Source organism: Colobus angolensis, unplaced genomic scaffold (genome assembly GCF_000951035.1).
Source record: "Colobus angolensis palliatus isolate OR3802 unplaced genomic scaffold, Cang.pa_1.0 Scaffold399, whole genome shotgun sequence".
Taxonomy (NCBI): Eukaryota; Metazoa; Chordata; class Mammalia; order Primates; family Cercopithecidae; genus Colobus; species Colobus angolensis.
Window position 1 is genome coordinate 1,325,159 of NW_012117365.1, and position 18,862 is coordinate 1,344,020.

Genomic DNA, 18,862 nt, shown 5'->3' on the forward strand with positions numbered 1-18,862 from the left:
ACCTCCCCGCGGCCTCCCCCGCCCGGCCGGCTACTTTTTCCGTTTCCAAATTAACAATTGAAAACGCGGCGGCCTGAAAGGCGAGCAGCGGGCCAAGCGGAAAGTGTGAAGGTGCCGCCGCGTCCCCGAGGCCGGGGGCGGAGAGGGGGTCGCCGCCCCGACCTCGCCCACCCACCGACGCCAAGTGCGGGGACTGCGCGCCCCAGGACCCAGAGGAGCCCAGGCTCCTGAGCTGAGTCCTGGTCTGATCCGGCCCCTGGTACCGTTCTGGCCAGGGTCGCAGAACCCAGTGCCCAGGCTCGGGATGGTTCCAGCCCCCTAGGGGACATGGGGTGGGGCGATAGGGCTGGGTTTCCACTCTCGAGGCTGAGTGCCCAGGTGGGGCAGGTGCCAGGTAGCACCCTCACAGCACCATCCTAAAGGGCTCTTGGAGTAGGTAGTTTCACGTGTGACCTCAAGTAAGTCATTTCACCTTACTGAGACTCAGTTTCCTCATCCGGAAAATGGGGAGAGAAGACGCACCGACCATACAGATAGTGCGGAATAAATTACACGGTAGGTAGCAACTATTACTATCTTGTGTGGGTAATGATGATAATATTGAGTCTCAAGCCCCCTGTCCCCTCCCATCATAGCCTAAGGAGTTGTCCACCAAGGGAGAATACTGGAGTATTCTGGTCCCCTCGCCTCCTCAGGACCTCCCCAAATCCCACCCCACAGATAAAGAAATCAAAGTCGGGTCCTTGTAAAGGGCTCAAAGTCAGGGGTGAGTAGGAAGAACTAGGCCTGAGCCCAGGTCCTGGCCCCCAGGCCCAGGCTGTTCTTACAGAGACAGGTGCTCCCTGGGGCCAGCATCCTGGGCATGGGACCCCTTCTCCTCTCTCATTGTCCAGAGAGGTCAGTGCTGACACAAGGCAGCTGGAACAAATAAGTAGGTAATGGGAAGAGTCCCTGTTCCCAGGCCTCCAGCCCAGGCACAGACTGCCAGATGGTAGACACCGGGGATATATACAATTCCTGGTCCTCCCGCCCCCCATAATGTAAGCTCCATGAATGCAGGTACTTGATCTTATTCCTACTTTCTCTCCAAAACCTAGTGCAGGGCCTGGTGCATTATAGATTCTCAATAAATGTTGAGTGAGTGAATGAATAAATGAATGAATGAGTGGTCCAGCCATCTGGGAAAACCCTCTTATACAACTGTGGCCTCTTGCCTGGCCACTTGTGTGAAGTGGCCTGCTTTGGGGAGGGGGGTTTTAGGGTGAGTGCCCCTCTCCCCAGCCTGGAGACCTAGGGCAGTGAAATAGCAGGAGAAGAAGACAAAAACTGAGACAAAACAAAGGAGGAGTAGATAGGAGATGTGGTCCCAGAAAGCAGAGTTAAGATCCCCTCTTTCTTCCTAGCCCCTCAAGTCCTATTCCTGGCCAGCCCAGGACTCACCCCCATTCCCCTTCCCCCCAGCCAGCCTCTCACTGACCACCACAATTCCAGCCCCCCATCCCCACCTCCAGTCCACTTACCTTGCAGTCTGAATGCCTCTTCCTCAGCCCCTACCCCATTTACAATCCTACAACAGCTTCTTACTGTTAAAATAGAAAACCCAAGCTCCTTGGACCAGCAGTTGAGGCTGTACACACACCCTAAGCACCAGCCACACTCGACTTCCCCATTCCCTGTACATTTCCACCTTAGTGGCTTTTATGCTGCCTCCCCTCCTTGGGCTGTCTCTCTTCCACCCCATCAATCCATGATTGGCTTTGAATAGAAGAGCTTCTCTAGCCCCTGGTTAGGATCCCAGGGCCCCTGTGGGCCCCCTCAGGTGCCTGTCGTCACACTATTTTACGAGAGTGAGAGTGTTCCTACCCACTTACTCCTCACTGAGATCCATCCCTTTAGGGCAAGGCCAGTCTGGCTCCTCCACAACCCCCAGCCTGGCCCCAGCTGATGCTCAGACAGTATCTGGGGAGTGAACAGAAAGACATAGTCACCAGGGCCTTGAGCTTCAGTGAATGGGACTTCCACACTGTCCTGTGAAGCCTCAGAGTTCTGGGTAAGGCTGTCTTGGGGTTGCTGCAGAGGTGGGTGGGTGGAAGGAAGATTGATGAAAGCTCACCCCTAACTCTGGCAGGACTGGGGAGAGAGTATAAATGGAGACTCACATACCTTAAGTCTAAATATTTAAAAGTTTCAATCAAGTTGACGAACTTTTAAATAAAATACGCTCTGTCCTTCCTGACACATATACCTTCACAATGATCTAGGTTTGAATTTTAGTTTTTGGACTCCTTGGAATCTGGCAGGGAAGGGACAGCCAGCCCCTGCTACCCTCTGATCCTCAGATTCTCTTTCCACACTGGGCCCTTCCCTCTCCAGGAAGGGCCTTGGGTACACTCCTGGGGGTGCCTCAGCCTGCTCTTCCAGGCTTTTGCTATACCCACTGCCAACAGCCATTCTTGAGCATAGCGGTACTCTGACAGCCCCTGGGAGGATGAACTGGAGAAGGGTCTGTGCAGACCCTGGAAGTAGGCATAAGTATTTGGCCAGGGAATTCCAGGGTTACCTGGAATGTGTTCGAGAGCAAGGAGGACCATGCATAGGCTCTGGGTTGATATGCCAGGGCCCTATAGGCTGAGTGGGTAGAATTCTGGGCCCCAACCCGTGACTCCACCCAGAGCAGCCCTGCTTTGATCTGTTTTATATACTGTGCTTCTGTGTCAGGTGTCATTCAAAGAACCAGATCTATGACTTAAAACAGTTTGAAAGGCTCTAATCTAGATCCTGCCTGCTACTGAACATGGGAAGCTGAGGTTACTGGGAGGCCTGTGACTGCATTCAGGCAGTGGGTTGGAGCAAATCCACGGCGCAATCCCAGGTCTCCCTCGTGGAGGCCAAGGCCTGGGAGCATATTTCTGAAGGATAAGACCTAGGGCCTCCAATGGGACGGGGCCCCAGGAGGTGGTGAGTGCTCAGTCCCTGTTGGGAGCCAGCGGGCCTGCTGCTGGGGCCTCCTGCCATGACAGGGGGCTGGACCCTCAACTCAGGTTGCCCAGCTCAGGAGTGGGGAGGCCAGACCAGGCCAGAGAAGGAGAGGGAGTCCTGGTATAAACAACCGTGGGGGGACCAAGATGTTTTCTCGTCTCCCAGGCGACGGCAGTGTTTACTGCCTAGCGAGGAGGGGGGCATGGCCCACACATTTGCCTCCCTGAGTTGTAGCCAAATTTTTCCAGGAAGGGGTGGCCCAGGATGAGCCCCAAACACTCCTGCTCTGCACCCCAATCATCTTACCCCAACTCTGCCCCAACATGTGCCCTAAACCTCCCTGACATCGCCCCCATCTTTCAGTCCCACATGCTATGTAGCACTGCACCTCCATCAGTCCTGAATGCCCCAGCATTGCCCCCTAGCTCCTAATTCTGCTCACAGAGTAGGAGGGTGGGGAACAGAAGCAGGACAGGGGAAGGCCCCAAGCAGAGGAACTGGGCGTGTGCCAGGGATCTGAGCTGGGGCTGCTGGGCATGGGGCAAGGACAAACCTCTCCCACGGCCCTGGCCAAGACAGAGGGAGGGCTGCAGCCCTTGGATTAGGAGAGTGCAAATCCCTCTCCCCAGCCCAGGGCCCACCCCTTGCCTGTCATGTGAAGGGCATTAAATGACCAGACCCCAACAAGGGAGGGGCTGGCAGGTGCCCACATGGTCATGCCACAGCCGGCTCCTTTGCCCAGGCAGCCAGGCCAAGGAGAAAAAAACCCTTGATGCAGGAGGGCAAGTGGCAAGGTCCCCTTCCCCCATGGCAGCAGCTGCAGCCAGGTCCAAACACAGGGGCACAGGGGTTGGTGTGGCTTGAGTTCCAGCCAGCAGCCCAGCCCAGTTTCCACATACATATGCACACCCTGCCCAGCTGACGATGGGTCTTGTTGAGACACCAACTGATTTTCACTGAGAGCACAGGCTCAAAAATGGGGCTGTGTCCATCAGGGGTCCTAGACAGGCATCTGGACCCCTGGAGTCCAACCCTGAGTCAGCGACTTCTCAGCTGAATGACCTTGGGCAAGTCACTTCTCCTTTCTGAGCCTCAGCATAAAATAGCATAATAGTATCTTCCTCCAGGGTTGTTACATGAATTCAGTGGGATTCATTGAACAAACAGTAATTAAAGCCCACAATGGGGCCGGGCGCGGTGGCTCAAGCCTGTATCCCAGCACTTTGGGAGGCCGAGACGGGCAGATCACGAGGTCAGGAGATCGAGACCATCCTGGCTAACACGGTGAAACCCTGTCTCTACTAAAAATACAAAAAGGTGGTGGGCGCCTGTAGTCCCAGCTACTTGGGAGGCTGAGGCAGGAGAATGGTGTAAACCTGGGAGGCGGAGCTTGCAGTGAGCTGAGATCCGGCCACTGCACTCCAGCCTGGGAGACAGAGCCAAAACCCCGCCCAAAAAAAAAAAAAAAAAAAAGCCCACAATGGGTCCAGCATGCCTGAAACAGCTTTGTGGACCATCAGTGGGAGACGACCTCCTTCCCAGTACACGTAGTATTTTGGACCTCGAGCTAAGGCTCGAGAGGTGAGAAACATCTGCCCAAGACCATGCAGAGGGTGCCTAAGCCCAGGCCAGCTCCTGGGAAGCTCTGCAGAAAGGTTTTCACTGTTATTTGTCATCACTGGAGACAACTAAGATGCTTGGACTGAGCCTGGGTTCTGGTCTGGGCTCTGCTGCTGACCTGAGTTTAGTCCCTGCCCTGTTCTGAGCCTGTTTCCCCCTCAGAAGAATGAGGCGGCTGGATGAGACCAGTGATTTCCACACTCTGTTGAGCTTCAAGAAAAAGAGAGAGCTGGGGCTAGCTGAACTGCCAGGACTCTGCCCCTTCGCCAGGGTGTCCCTCCATTATCTGGGCCAAATCCCAGTGTACCTTCTTGGAGCCATTATAAGGCCACTATTCTAGGGACCTCCATGGACCCCAAGTTCATATCCCCAGATTCCCTTTCCAGACAGCCTCGGCACCTGCACCCACCCTCTGTGCTTCCAAGGCCACCCCCACAAACCCCCCAGCTCCCAACTCAACCACACACACCTCCACGCAAGCCAGAGTTTGCATAAGCAGCCGGACTTTCCCTATAGGCAAAGTCCTAGGGCTCTGAGTCAGGTTGAGCCAGGCCCTGGGCAGGGTTGGTCGATGGCTCTGGAGGAGGCACTCGGGGCTGGACCCTGGGGGGAAGGTAAAGGAAAAAGGGGGACTAGTTGGTAGCATCCCCAGGGCTCCTTGCCAGAGTCCTCACCCCTCCAGCATCCTCCTCAACAGTTCCAGAAAGGAGTTTCTAAAACACGAATCTGCCATGGTACTCCTGACATCACTTCCTTCCCATCACCCTCTCAGGAAGCTGCAGCTCTTCAGCCTGGTGTCCTCATTGCTGAGCCTGGCCCTGTCACATCCCAGCCTCTTCTCCCGATACCTCTTGCCTTCTCTAGGATCCCGCTCTTGCTGTTCTTTGCAAATGCCCTGTTCAGCCTCACTTCTGGGTCTCTGCCTGTGCTATTCTCTCTGCCTGAAACACTGTTCCTTGCTCCTTTTCACCTGGGTAACTCCTACTTCTACTCATCTTTCAGTCTCAACTTAAGCCTTTTCCTCTGGGAAGTCTTCCCAGCCATGCCCAGATTGGGGCTGGGCTTAGCCCTCTGTGCTGGGCTCCCACAGGACTCCATGCTGCCTGGACAGTGGCACTTATCACCCTGCCTGGTAACTGCCAGCTTCCCAGCCCATCTCCCCCAGGGAGCAGAGGAAGGTCTGATTCATTGCTCTGTCCCGAGTCTGGCATAGGGCCTGGCCGGGGGAGACTGGCATAAGCAGCTGAACTTCATTTAGAAGTGAAGGCTTCTCAAATGAAAGGGTGAGAGGGAAGGAATGAGTCCCCAGGGTTGAATCGGGGTGGGAGCAAGACCTTGAACTTTATTTATTTATTGAGATGGAGTCTCACTCTGTCGCCCAGACTGGAGTGTGGTGGCATGATCTTGGTTCACTGCAACCTCCACCTCCCGGGTTCAAGCGATTCTCGTGCCTCAGCCTCCCAAGTAGCTGGGATTATAGGTGCCCACCACCACACCCGGATAATTTTTTGTATTTTCAGTAGAGATGGGGTTTCACCATGTTGGCCTGACCAGTCTCAAACTCCTGGCCTCAGGTGGTGGCCTGTCTCTGCCTACCAAAGTGCTGGGATTACAGGTGTGAGCCACCATGTCTGGCCCAGGACCTTGAACATTAAGGCTCGACAGCTCCTCATATCCACCGCCCCCCCCCCCCACTAGAAGCAGGAAGACATAGTACGGGTGAGTTAGGTGGGTAAGATCACAGCCTGTAGAGCTAGACTCTTGGGGTTAGAATCCTAGCCCTGCTGCATGTACCCAGGCAAGTCACTTAACCTCTTTGCGCCTCAACGTCCTCATCTGAAAAGTAGGCATAATAACAATGCCTACCCCCATAGTGTCGTCGAGGGGAAAAAGTGAGAGAAGGCGTGGCCAGCTGTCAGAGCAGCATCTGCTCCACAGTAAGCACTCAGTAAGGTTCTGTTATTATGATCTTTGTTATTATTGAGAGTCAGAACAGAGAGGGAGGCTGAGACTCAGAGAAGGAGGTGACTGCTGGAAGCTAGCCAGCAGGATCGTGTCTCTTGCTTTCCCACCCCAACCCGGTGCCCCTGATGTGCACTGATTACCCCCTCGGCCCCCCACCACAGTCCTGCAAACTGTTCCCACCCTCTCATGTCACAGAATCGTTGCACACTTGGCCTCTCTAGGCACTCAGTTGTCTGAGCTGAGCTCAGAAAACTGCCATCCTCTTGGGCATTCACCACTTCCTGGCTGTGTGACAAGGGCAGTGTTTAACCTTTAAGCTTCAGTGTCATCTTCCATATAATGGGAGTAATGATAGGACCTACCTCATAGGGCTGTTGGAAGGATTAAATGAAGCAGTGTGAAAAATATTTAGCACAGTACCTGGTAGAGATTAGACTATGAATCTTGTTACTCACTGACAAAGTCTGTGCTTAGAACTCTAGCCTGGCTCTGGCTTCGTGCATTCTTTTCCTAGAGTTCCCCAGGCCTCCAGCCTGGGCATCTCTGAGCTGTCCTCCAGGGGAGCCTGAGGACAGGAATTGCTAGTGTGGCCACCATGCTTTTACAGGGCCTGTGTCATTCCACCTGCCCCCTTCCCCATATGTCTCTTCCTCAGGGCTCAAAGCAGTGCAAGTGAAAAGTGAAAGTGAGATGAGGGGCCTAGGACCCTAGAGAAGTGGGAGCCTGTGATGGCAAGATAAGAATAGTAAAACCAGGGCTGGGTGCAGTGGCTCACGCCTGTAATCTCAGCACTTTGGGAGGCCAGGGTGGGAAAAATTGCTTGAGCACAGGAATTCGAGACCAGCCTGGGCAACATAACAAGATCCCCCCCTACAAAAAATTTAAAAATTAGCCTAGCGCCATGACGTGCAGCTGTAGTCTCAGCTACATGAACGGCTGAGGCAGGAGGATCGCTTGAGCCCAGGAGTTCAAGTCTGCAGTGAACCATGATCACACCACTGCCCTCCAGCCTGGGTGAAAGAGTAAAACTCTGTCTCAAAAGGAAAAAAATACATATAAGGTAAAACCACCACAACCCCCCTGTTCTTCACAGCACTTTGCAGTTTACCAAGCACTTGCTATAGGAGGCAGCCCCATGAGGTGAGCAGGGAGAGATGGCAATTGTCATTCTATGTATAAGGAAGCTGGTGCCTCAGAGAGGTTGGGTCACCTGCCTGGCATCACACAGCCTCCAGGAAGCAGAGGCAGGAGCTGAGCCCTAGCCTGCTGCCTCCTGGTCCAGTGCTCCTTTAACTGAGGGGCGAGCCCTTGATTTTGGCTGATCTGCCCCTTGCCCCCCACCCGCCCAACCCCATCTTAGGAAAGAGCCCTGGGTTGGTCCTCACTGCAGAGTGCGGGGCCTGAGGCTCCTCTGTTCCCTTATCCCTCCGTCCCTACTAGACCCCTCCCTCTTCTGGCTCCACAGCTCAGTGGGGAGGAGCCGGGTTGGCGCCCAAACTCAGGGATTTCACGCACCACCAGTAAAATTTCCAAAAACACTTTGGGGACTGCATAAGGTTGTCAACTTTTTATTTTGCCAAGTAAGGACATTTTTTTCCCCAGCCCATCATTTCATAAAAGAAAGGACATCATCTCATACTAAAAGACAGTCCTTTAAATGGAATAAATTTAGCTTTATGAAAGAGTCGCCACCCCGTCCTTATTCTCCTCGGTTTTGCCTTAGGCCACTGGAAACTGCCTTGGGTCAGCTGGCAAGGCTGAGAACCATTTAGAGCTCGGGCTTGGCCCTGACGCCGACATGGGTTTGAGTCTTGACTCGACCACAGACAAGCTGTGTAACTTAGTATGTGGTATTTCTCTTCTCTGAGCCCCAGTTTCTTGTTGGCAAAATGGGAACAATAATAGTGCCTGCTACCTAGCGGGTACTGGAAGAACTAGATGACCTCATGTCTGCAGAGCACTCAGTCAGAAAGAGTCAAGCCCTGGTTCCCATCCAGTGTCCCCACCCTGGCATGTCACCGTGTATGGCTCCCCACTGCCCGCAGGGTAAGGCCCACCTCCACAGCCTGTTAGTCAAGGCCCTGTACTCTGCAGGTCTTGGGGCAAAGGAGTGAGGGGAAGGAAGTCCCATCTCAAGGCCTTTGCTCCACTGTTCCCTCCACCTGGAGCTCACTCCAGATAAAAATCATGAGTACCCACAGTTCAGTGCTCCACACAGAGGGCTGAGGGGTCTTTTCTCCACTTCTCTCTAGCTGGCAAAACCTTTCTCATCCTTACTACTTGGCCTCAATGCCACCTTCATCCTTCACTCAGCAAATATTCACTCGTTGACCACATGCCAAGAACTGTGCTCAACTCCACCTGCCCAGTTCTCACAGTCCCATGCAGAAAAGCAAAAAAACACACAGGGCTGGGTGAACAGAGCTCTGGGGGCACTGAAGGGACCTCAGTCAAGCCTGGGGTAATGGGGATAGGGAGTGCTTCCAAGAAGAGGTGGTGCTCAAACTGGGACTTGAAGGATGAATAGGAGTTAGCCAGATGACACAGCAGGCAGGAGAGGGGAGGGAGTTGCAGGCAGAAGGAAAAGTACAGAAGTCCTAAACAGCGCAATGTTTTGGGACATTATAAGTCATTTCTTAAGGTGAGAGCAAAGGATGCTTGTGTGGAGGGCATTTCTGACTTGGGCACTGGGGGTCGGGGAGTCACTGTCATGTGGATTGAGGAAGGAGGGCAGGTTTGGAGGGAGATGCTGAGTTTGAGATGCCCAGGGGATGAGGAGGAGAGGTGTCAGCAGGCAGGAAGCGCAGGGATGAAACTGCAGAGCGGAGGCTGTCATCATAGGGGTAACCCCTGATGTAGGAGTGCAGGAGACCACCCCCTGAAACTACGTACTGAGAAGAGGACTGGAAACAAAGCCCCAACATTCAAGGGGCAGAAAGAGGAGGCAGAGCTGCTGATAGAACCAAGAGAGAAAAGGCAGAAAGGCAGATTTGAGGAAAGTCGAGGGGGGTGCATTCAAGAAGGAAAGGCCCAGCAGGCAGCCATGGGGCTCCTGAGGCCGCCATGGGAGGATCACTTGAGCCAGGAGTTGGAGATCAGCTGGGACAACATAGCAAGACTCTGTCTCCACAAAAAATTTTAAAAACTAGCTGGGTATCTTGGAGTCCCAGCTCCTCGGGAGGGTGAGGTGGAAGGATCACTTGAGCCCAGGAGGTTGAGGCTGCAGTGATCATAATGATCATGTACTCTAGCCTGGGTGACAGAGAGAGGCCCTGCCTTAAAAAAAAAAAAAAGGAAAGGAAAAAAAGAAGCCGGGCACAGTGGCTCAAGCCTGTAATCCCAGCACTTTGGGAGGCCGAGACGGGAGGCGGATCATGAGGTCAGGAGATCGAGACCATTCTGGCTAACATGGTGAAACCCCGTCTCTACTAAAAAATACAAAAAACTAGCCGGACGAGGTGGCGGGCACCTGTAGTCCCAGCTACTCGGGAGACTGAGGCAGGAGAATGGCGTGAACCTGGGAGGCGGAGCTTGCAGTGAGCTGAGATCCGGCCATTGCACTCCAGCCTGGGCGACAGAGCGAGACTCCGTCTCAAAAAAAAAAAAAGAAAAAAAAGAAGAGCCCACAGGGGTCCCCTGGGGATGCAGCATGGTGGAGTGGCTAAATACATGGCTCCCAGAGAGGGACATGCTGGGTTCAAATCCTGCCTCTACCTCCTGTCTGCTATGTTGGCTTTGGGCAAGTCATTAACTTCTTTATACCTTAATCCCCCTGTCTGTAAAATAGGGCGAATGTATTTTTTTTTTAGGATAAAAAGCATGGAGAGGAGGGATTGATACCCCCACCCAGCCTCTGTGCATCCCCAGGTTGTACCTCCCTCCCTCTGCTGGGCCATGGGTCACACTGTCCTTTCCCCATCCCCCGTCTCTCCCACCAGACTGCCGCCAATCCCCAGAGGCTGGAAAATGAGATGAGTGAATGAGTTCACCCAGGGAACGGGCAACGGGGGGCAGCGGGGAGGCAGCATTTCTCCCATGTTACCCCAGTATAAGGAGGGAAAGTGGAAAAGGCCCCGTGTGGGCTGTGCCCTTGAGCCATCAGGTCCCTTCTAGCCTCAGTTTCCCAATCTGTGAAATGAAGCCCGTAGATCTGCTCCAGCTCTCAGGCCTGAGGTTCTGTATAGCAGGGATATATGGAGAGAGGACGGGGATAGAAAGGCCAGTTCCCCACCTGCTGGTCCTGCCTCTAAGGGAGGAAGTTCCACAGGGTCTGAATCCCTACTGTGCCCAGGGGCTGGTCCCTCTAGTGGAGGGTGGCAGCTGGGCCAAGATGGGCAGGAGTGAAGACGCCTGAGATTGTGCTGACAAAGCTGTTCCTGCTTTTCCTCTTTCTCTCCCTGCCCTCTCCCCTCCCGGGTAAGGGCCAAGCCCAGCAAAAAATAAACCCAAAGACAGCAACCTGGACAGGCCTGAGGCTCCCAGAGAGAAGTGGTGGGGAAGGAGGAGCAGCCTGTGACCCTCCCACCACTGCCCAAAAGCCAGTGGGTACCCTATCTGATCTCTACTCCATCCCCCACCCACACCCCGCCAAAGTTGGGCTCAAAGGGAACAGGCATCTCCCCTTCATCTTTTGCTCTGTGGCAGCTTGATAGGGACAATTCAAGTAAATGTTGTCCAGCCCAGCTAGATGGGGGCCTCCAGGTTTTTGAAACAATACCCCAGGAAATCTCATTCACCTCCTGGTTCTTGGGCAGTCCTTCCTGCTGTCTGACCTCCATCTCTTCTGCTTTCATGGGAACCATGCTCCATTTATCTCCAGTGAGCTTTCCTCCAGTCCCACCTTCCTGGCCTGGGTGTCTAAGGAGTCTCAGGAGAATGTGCCTCAAGATTTCCCTTCCAGGCTTTAGGCTAGAGACCCCACTGTACCCACCGTTCCTCAGAATCTCCAGGGGTGAGGAGGGAGGGAATCGCTGAGCTCCCGTTGCCTCCCTCCCTCAGGCGCTGCCCATGGATTCCCAGCCCAACCAGTCTGCTGCCTGGGGTTGCCCCTCTTGTTCCTCGCCCCTCCCCGTGCCAACCCCCAGGGCACACAGCTCCTGCCCCAGCGACAGTGTTGCCCAGGGAGCCTGGAGTCCTGGGGGCTCTGTGTAGCCACTGAGGTCTGCTCAGCATCCTTTCTCCAGCCCCTCAGAGCCTCCAATGCGGGCAGGCAGCCCCCTGAGTGCCCTGTGAAGTGGCACCCTGTCCCCTGAGGGGCCCCCAGAGAAGATGCTAGAAGAGAGCTCCCTACACGGTACCCTATGAAGTTCAAGGTCCTGAGACAGCAGTTTCTCTCATTCACCCAGCGTGACTGTGTGCCAGGCAGCCCTGAGAGGTCCACTTTCCTGACAGGCCCATTTTACAGAAGAAGATACCGAGGCTCAGGAATTGAGGTAGAGTGGGGGTGGGCACCTTCACAGTAAGCATGGGGACTAAGATCTCTAAATCTCCCTTGGGATTCCCTGCCTCATTCTCCGTGATCATTTGCTCTGTAGAGAGTGGGAGAGTGCCCTCCTCTCCCGGGAGTCCCTGGCTGTCTCTCTGGGCACCATGGCTCTACTTTGATCTCCCTGGGGCCAGGCCAGTTGCCAGGGTTGGACCACGAGGCCCAAACTCGGCCGCACAATGGCCCTCTGGCATACACTGTCCTCCCATAATTCACAGACACACTCACAGCTGCACACAGACCAGACCTCTCTCCAGACATCTCCCTGGGAGAAGAGGCAACTGAGACCAGTGGTCCCGGCAGACTCTGAGACCTCCTCATCGTGCTCCCAATCCCCCGCCCTGCCAGGCAGGGCACAGGCATGGTCTAGCTCTCTCTGGTTCCCTGGTCCTGGTATGGAGCTGATGCTCTGTAACTGTTTGTCAGACGAAGGAAGAAACAAATCAGTGGGCATCCTAGGTAGCCAGGCTGGGGTCCATTCAGGAGCTGGGTGACGTCCCCTCACCCAGCCTCACTTTGCTCAACTGTGACATGAAGACAGCACCCACCTGATATGATGGCTGTGAGGGTTACACGAGAGAACGTAAGTCAGACACTGACGGGCAGGGCCCACAGGAGGCCAAAAAGACACAGCCTCAGCTCCTGTGGAGAGCCACTCACCCCAGGACCCAGGCAGACATAGCTCCTACTCTCTCCAGAGCACACTTAGACATACGCACCTTGCTGAGCCCAGCACACCTGCCACACCTGTCCCCGGAGGAGAATGAGGACAGTGATAACAGCATGATAATAACAGTAAGGATGATCATGGCTAACAGTGCCCAGCAGTGTTCAGTGCCTTATCTCATCCAGTCCTGACAATCTTAGAGGCAGGTATTAGGATTATTCCCATTTTTCAGATGAGAAAACTGAAGCCCAGAGAGGTTAAGTAACTTGCCCAAGGACACATGACTGCTAAGGCTAGAACCAGGAAGGAACGCAGATCTGTCAGCCTCAGAGCCCATGCTCTTTGCTCCCCGCAGGACAGCTTTTGGAGAAACAAAAAGTCCCTGCTATTCCCCTACCCCCAGCCTCTCAGCTCTCACACTAGGAGCTTCCCCCAGGGCAAACATGCAGAATTCCCTGCTGGGGGCTCGTAGCCCACAAGCTCGCTCTGCTCCTTAGCCCACAAGATCTTCCCTAAAGACCTGCATTGGTGCTAGGGAGGTAGGAGGGAGTCTGGGGAAGTTCCCCGGGCAGCCTTCTTTGTGGGCAGGGCCTCGGCCTTCCTCTTTCCCTGCTCCTAGGCAGTTCCAGCTCCTTTGACTGGCTCAGAGAACCTGAAATTAATCATCCACTCAAAGTGCTGCCATCAGCCCAAGAATAATAATCACCTCTTGAAACACTCCTGGCTTAAACATCCCAAGGATAAGGGCTTCAGCAGCAACAGGGATTGAAGTTAGACATCCGGCAGGGCATCTTCAATGGAAGAATGAACATACTATGGAGTTGGGGTGGGGTGGGCAGATAGTGAGAGATGGAACCAGCTCCAGTGAACCGGCACCAAAGAACTCCAGAAGAAAGAGGCAAAGGAGCGTGAAGGGGAGTGCGAGGGGGAGGGGGAGGGCAGTGTAAGAACAGAATGGTCTCCCCAGCTCCTTACAAAGACCAAGCAATAGGACTGGGGCTGAAAAACAGCAGCACGAAAAATTTGGGTCACACTCAAAGACTTTCCCAATCACAAGGCAAAGTTCTTAGAGCATCCATCCCCCCTATTGGCTAGGTTGGGAAAATTGTTATCTAAAGTCCTGATCTGGGAGACAAAAGGCTTGGGTTCCTGGCACAGTTCTCCACTAACTCACTAGGTGTGACCTTGGATGAGTAGCTGCCCCTTTCTATGTCTGGGTGTACCCAGCAGTACACCACAAGGTCAGATTGAAGGACCTCCAAGGGCCCTCCAGGAGGAGCAAAGGCCAGCGAAGTTCTAGGAAGCCAGCCACCCCACTCCTCCACAGTTCTGAGGCTGCCCTCCAAGATGGCTACAAAAATACACACAGACCCACAAGGGCAGCCCTGCAGTTGTGTATAGGTGAAGGCCAAAAACTCCTGAATTTTAAGCTTTGTTCTGTCCTAGGGGTCTGGGCTGGAGCCACAGGCCCGGGTGTGTGTCTATGGCGAGTGTATGAAGTCAGGGAAAAGGTAGGGGCAGCTGTAAGCTAGAACTCTTTGTTGGATGGATGCTATGTGTGTGTTTGGGTTTGTGTGTCGATGTTGCAGTGAGTGTGTGTGTGAGACACTCAGACAGGTACGCAGCAGTGATGTGGGTCTACAACTAAAACGTGGCTGCAGTGGGTAAGGCTGGCAGTTTCCACTCAATTCCACAAAACGCCATCACAGCCCACCTCCTGCTGACTGTGTGCAGGGTGCTGGGGATGGACGGACAGATGACACAGGAGCGCTGTTCTTGAGGAGCCTGGGCTTGGGGTGCTGCTAGCTGAGGCTGTGGTGCGGAGAGCAACAGCTCCCAGTTTGTCCCCGCTGTGGGCTGAGGCTCTTCCACATTAACTGGGTGGCCTCTGCTGAGTCCCAGTTTCCCCATCTGTCAAAAGAGGAGGACAACAGTGCCCACCTCACAAGGCTGCTGAAGCACACAATGAGACCGGTGCCACGGTGCAGCTGGTGCTGCACACGCGACCACAGATTTCAGTTCAGACTCCAAGAGCCAAGCCTGGTGGCCACTAGGAACAGAGAACAGTCCCGCACAAGGAAGCAGGAACAATTTCAACTCTCTGCCCCGGCCTAGCCCAGCTGAGGTCTCTGCACGGAGTCCGCTGTATCTGCTACTCATTTCCCAGGTGACTTTGGACTCCAGAACCTCAGTTTCCTTACAAGTAAAATGGGGCTGTCAAAATGTGAGGACCGACTGACCTAGTGGGGATGCCCGAGGGTTCTGAGGACCCTTTGCTGGGATGATTTCCAACCTAGGCGATGTTCTTTCTCAGATGGCCGGGGTGGGAGGTCGGGGGCTTCGGGGTTAGGAGTCTGCGGGCCCCAGAAGCTGCTGCCACCTCCTCCCCTCCCCATTCCCACAGCTTCTGACCCCAGGGACAAGGCTGAGGGAGGATGTTTACAGAGCCGCAAACCTTCACATAGAGAAAGTCTGCTGGGCCCTGGGGGCTGGGAGCAGCAGGCATGCGGCTCATAGTGGCTGGGGAGGATGGAGGGAGATAGGGTCTGGCCCAGCCCCCTCCAGCACTCTGACTTCAAGGGAAGCTGGAGTGGCCTTTGAGAGGGGGCAGCAAGGGGACAGAGAGCATTCCCCTCAAGGGCTCAGTGAGCAGGATGGGCCACGAGGCGGTGTTTCTTAAAATTCAGAGAGCAGGGTCTGTGAAGGCTTGAGGGCTTAAATCAGGGACTGGGGCGTAGGAGGGGGATGGGGTTTGGTGACCAGACTGAGGGTCTAGAGAGAGAGGGAAATCTTGGAGAGCGGCCCAGTGGCCCCTCATTCTGGATCCCAACAGGAGAAGACAGGAGTCAGCAGTCCTCTCTTCCCAGAGGTTGCAGCTGCCGCAGGACAGGCCAAATCCGGGCTTATACTCTAGTCAATCTTCCACCTCTTGGAGCCAGAAAGATGCAGGTTCTGTGTGGGGCTCAGAGGGGACCGGCTGGCAGATGGGAGGGAGGCATACCCTAGGGTGAATGGGCTCCTCTCGCCCCAGCTCCCTCCTTCCTGAGCCCTTCTCTCTCTCTCTTTTTAATTGACAAGGTTTCATCCTTGTCAATTCACACAGCCTTGAGTGTCATTCACTCAGGCTGGAATGCAGTGGCGCAATCACAGTTCACAATAGCCTAGAATTCCTGGGCTCAAGCGGTCCTCCCACTTCAGCCTTCCAAGTAGCTGTGACTACAGGTGTGCAGCACCATGTCCAGCTAATTTTTAAATTTTGTAGAGTCAGAGGTCTCACCATGTTGCCCAGGCTGGTCTGGAACTCCTAGGCTTAAGCGATCCTCCCACCTCAGCCTCCCACAGTGCTGGGATTACAGGCAAGAGCCACTGCGCCCAGCTCAGAGCCCTTCTCTTGCAGGCTCTTCTGCTGGGGCCCCTCCTGCCACAGCCTGCATCTCTGGGAAGGGGGTCCTAGCTAACGGTACTCCCTGGACTCCCCTCACTTGGGCTGCCACTGAGGGAGATTGGGAAGAAGAGAAAGGATTTGACCAAAAGTGTAGTGGTAAAGCTAGGAGTCCAACAGCAGGAAGTACTTCCTGGCAAGACCCTGCAGTGTGACTGAGAAACCCCACATCTGGAGCTCCTCAAAAACAAGAGAGACCTTCCGTGTGGGCCCCCTCCCCCAGCCCCAATAAGAACAACCATCTCTCACGCTCAGACAGGCCCCCGCAGCTTACCAAGCTCTTTTCCACTCCATTACCTCATCCGAGAGAGGCCGCAAGGTTGGGGCCTCTACCCGCTTTGACGACCTACAGACCTAAAGCTCAGAGAGGCACAGCGATCAACCCAACGTCACAGAGCACACAAGAGGTGGGGTTCCTGACACCTCTGCTCCCTTTGACCTCTAAGATGGGTGACCAATTCCCTGAGATCCTTAAACACCAGGGCGCTTTCACACCATACTTCCTCCCCCAGAGCTCCCAAGACATGCCCTGGACCTAGACTCCCGGGGACAAGTGGTCAGGACAAGCACGGCCCTGGTGAGGGCATTTCCTGGCATTGGGAAAGGGCAGGATGTGGGGCAAAGGTGCCAGTGGATTAGCTCCTGGAGAGGAAGGGCGGTCCTTTCAAAGGAGGCAACCATAGCGCCTGGCAGGGGACAGGAGGCAGGTCCTTCACCTCCACTAACCCTCGTGGGGGGTCATGAGGCCGAGCCTGGGGGATAAGGACCCAACCTCAGAGCCCTATTGGTTTCCCCAGGCCCAGCCATGCCTTGGAAAAGTCACTTCTCAAGAGGAGCCCACGGAGGGCACAGTTGTTCTCTGGGGGGTGTCTCACCCTCCTTGGGCACTCAGCCACTCCTAGGGAGCAGTCCCCATCCCCTCACCCCCAGCTCCACCAGCCCTGGGCCTTCCTCACTCCAACGGGCCTCTTTATAGCCACAAACATTCATCCTAGGCCTCCCAATGGGCACTAAGGGCTGGGCAACTCCTAACTGTTGACCCTGAACCAAAGCTTGACCTCATGTCCTGAGCAATTTCAACGCTCTGCCCTGGGCTAGCCCAGCTGAGATCTCTGCACAGAGTCAAAGCTGCCACCCCCAACGCACTTAATGGCCGAGAGAGTCCTCTTTCCCACCCTGCCCCTCCCTGTGCCGCATCTTTCTCCCCTTCACCTCTGAAATTCTGTGGGCCCAGTTCAGATGGGGCAGAGGCAGGCCAGCAGGCACCCAAGGGACAGGCCAAAGGACAGACCCAGAGACAGGTGGAAAAGACAGGTAGAGGAAGAGTGGACAGTCAGGCGGACAGGTGGATAGGCAGATGCACAGACAGGCACCCAGATAACTGCACAGGCCACAGATGGATGGAAACAGGCAAGCAGAAGGACTGCGGACAGTTAGGTGGAGAGATGAGCAGACTGGCCAACTTGCACACAGGTGGAAACTCAGGCTGGCAGAGGGACAGCCAGGCCAGCAGGAGGGCTGCTGGACGGTCACGTGTGCAGGCAGGTGGGCCACCCAGGAGACCCCAGCGCCAAAATGCCCTCTCTGTTGGCAGCAAAAAGGGATTAATAGCTACACATTTTCCAGGGACCAGAGATCTCTCTCTGGGCATCTCTGAGCGTCCCAGCGTCAGGCCCAGCCCTTCAACTGATATCTGCGGGGCCTCTCATGTTCCCGGCTGGGCCAGGCCGTCCCCCAAGACTGAGCTCTGAGCTGCCAAAATTCACTCTTTACATCCAAGAGGGGTCAGTGTTTCTGAAAGTTGTAGGAGCCTGGTGAGAGGGAGGAGGGGGCCCCAGCAGCGACAGTGTTTCCAAACCTACCCCTCTCCTCTTTCTTTTTCCCCTGGTGCCTAGAGCCAGGCCTGGTGCTGCCGGCCAGCAAGGCAGGCGAGCTGGGCCAAGCCGGCAGGGCAGGGCAGGGCAGGCAGGGCAGGCAGGGCGGCCGCTGCTGCCACTGGGAAGTTGAGGGTGGAGGGGAAGACTGAGGGAAGACACAGATAAAGTCGGACACAGCAGAGGCAAGTGTCAGGGCCCAGGTGGCCCACGGGGACCCCATACACCCACAGTCAGCTGGCCAGGGGTGGGAATGAGGGCTGCCCTGGAGAGGAGCACCCCTGAGGGGAGCCCTTCATAGCTCAGAGCTGGGGAGCAAGTGACAGAAGCGTGTGGGAGCCAAGGGGTCCTCTTTGTGTCTGGAACACAGGGAGGCAGTGGTGGGGAAGAGCAAAAGGGCGCCCACTCCAGGGTCCCCAGACTTCGCTGAGCGGACTCTGGGGAGGCAGCTGGCGGTGGGGAGTACCTGGGACAGAGGAGCAGAGGTTGGCGGTCAGGATGGAAATAAGCAGTTGCGGTGCGGGGAGGTCAGAAGCGAGGTCAAGCAAGGGTCAGGCCTGGGAGATCAGGGCTTAGGATAGGGCTCAGCAAGGGGATCAGAAACGGGGCTCAGGCCTGGGGGCAGAGAGATGAGGGTCGGCCCTGAGGCAGGGGGCAGAAGGCGGAGCCGGAGCGGGGCGGCAGTACCCCGGGAGCCCAGGCTCGCGCGGGGACACGCGGAAGGGCGCGGGGTCGCAAACTCACATGAAGACGTGGTAGACGAAGGCCCAGCCGCGGGGCCGCTCCAGCACGTTGTAGACCCAGTTCTGCAGGCGGCGGTAGCGCTTGTG

General features: G+C 55.3%; 1 protein-coding gene across 1 annotated transcript in view; it reads right to left on the reverse strand.

Moving 5' to 3' along the window:
• Positions 1 to 18,856, reverse strand: part of KCNQ4 (potassium channel, voltage gated KQT-like subfamily Q, member 4) — a 56,804-nt gene extending 37,948 nt beyond the window's left edge. Inside the window, exon 1 of the mRNA XM_011955192.1 lies at positions 18,777 to 18,856. The gene's annotated coding sequence lies outside the window, so the exon portion shown is untranslated. The remainder of the gene's footprint in view (positions 1 to 18,776) is intronic.
• Between the last annotated feature and the right edge of the window lie 6 nt (positions 18,857 to 18,862).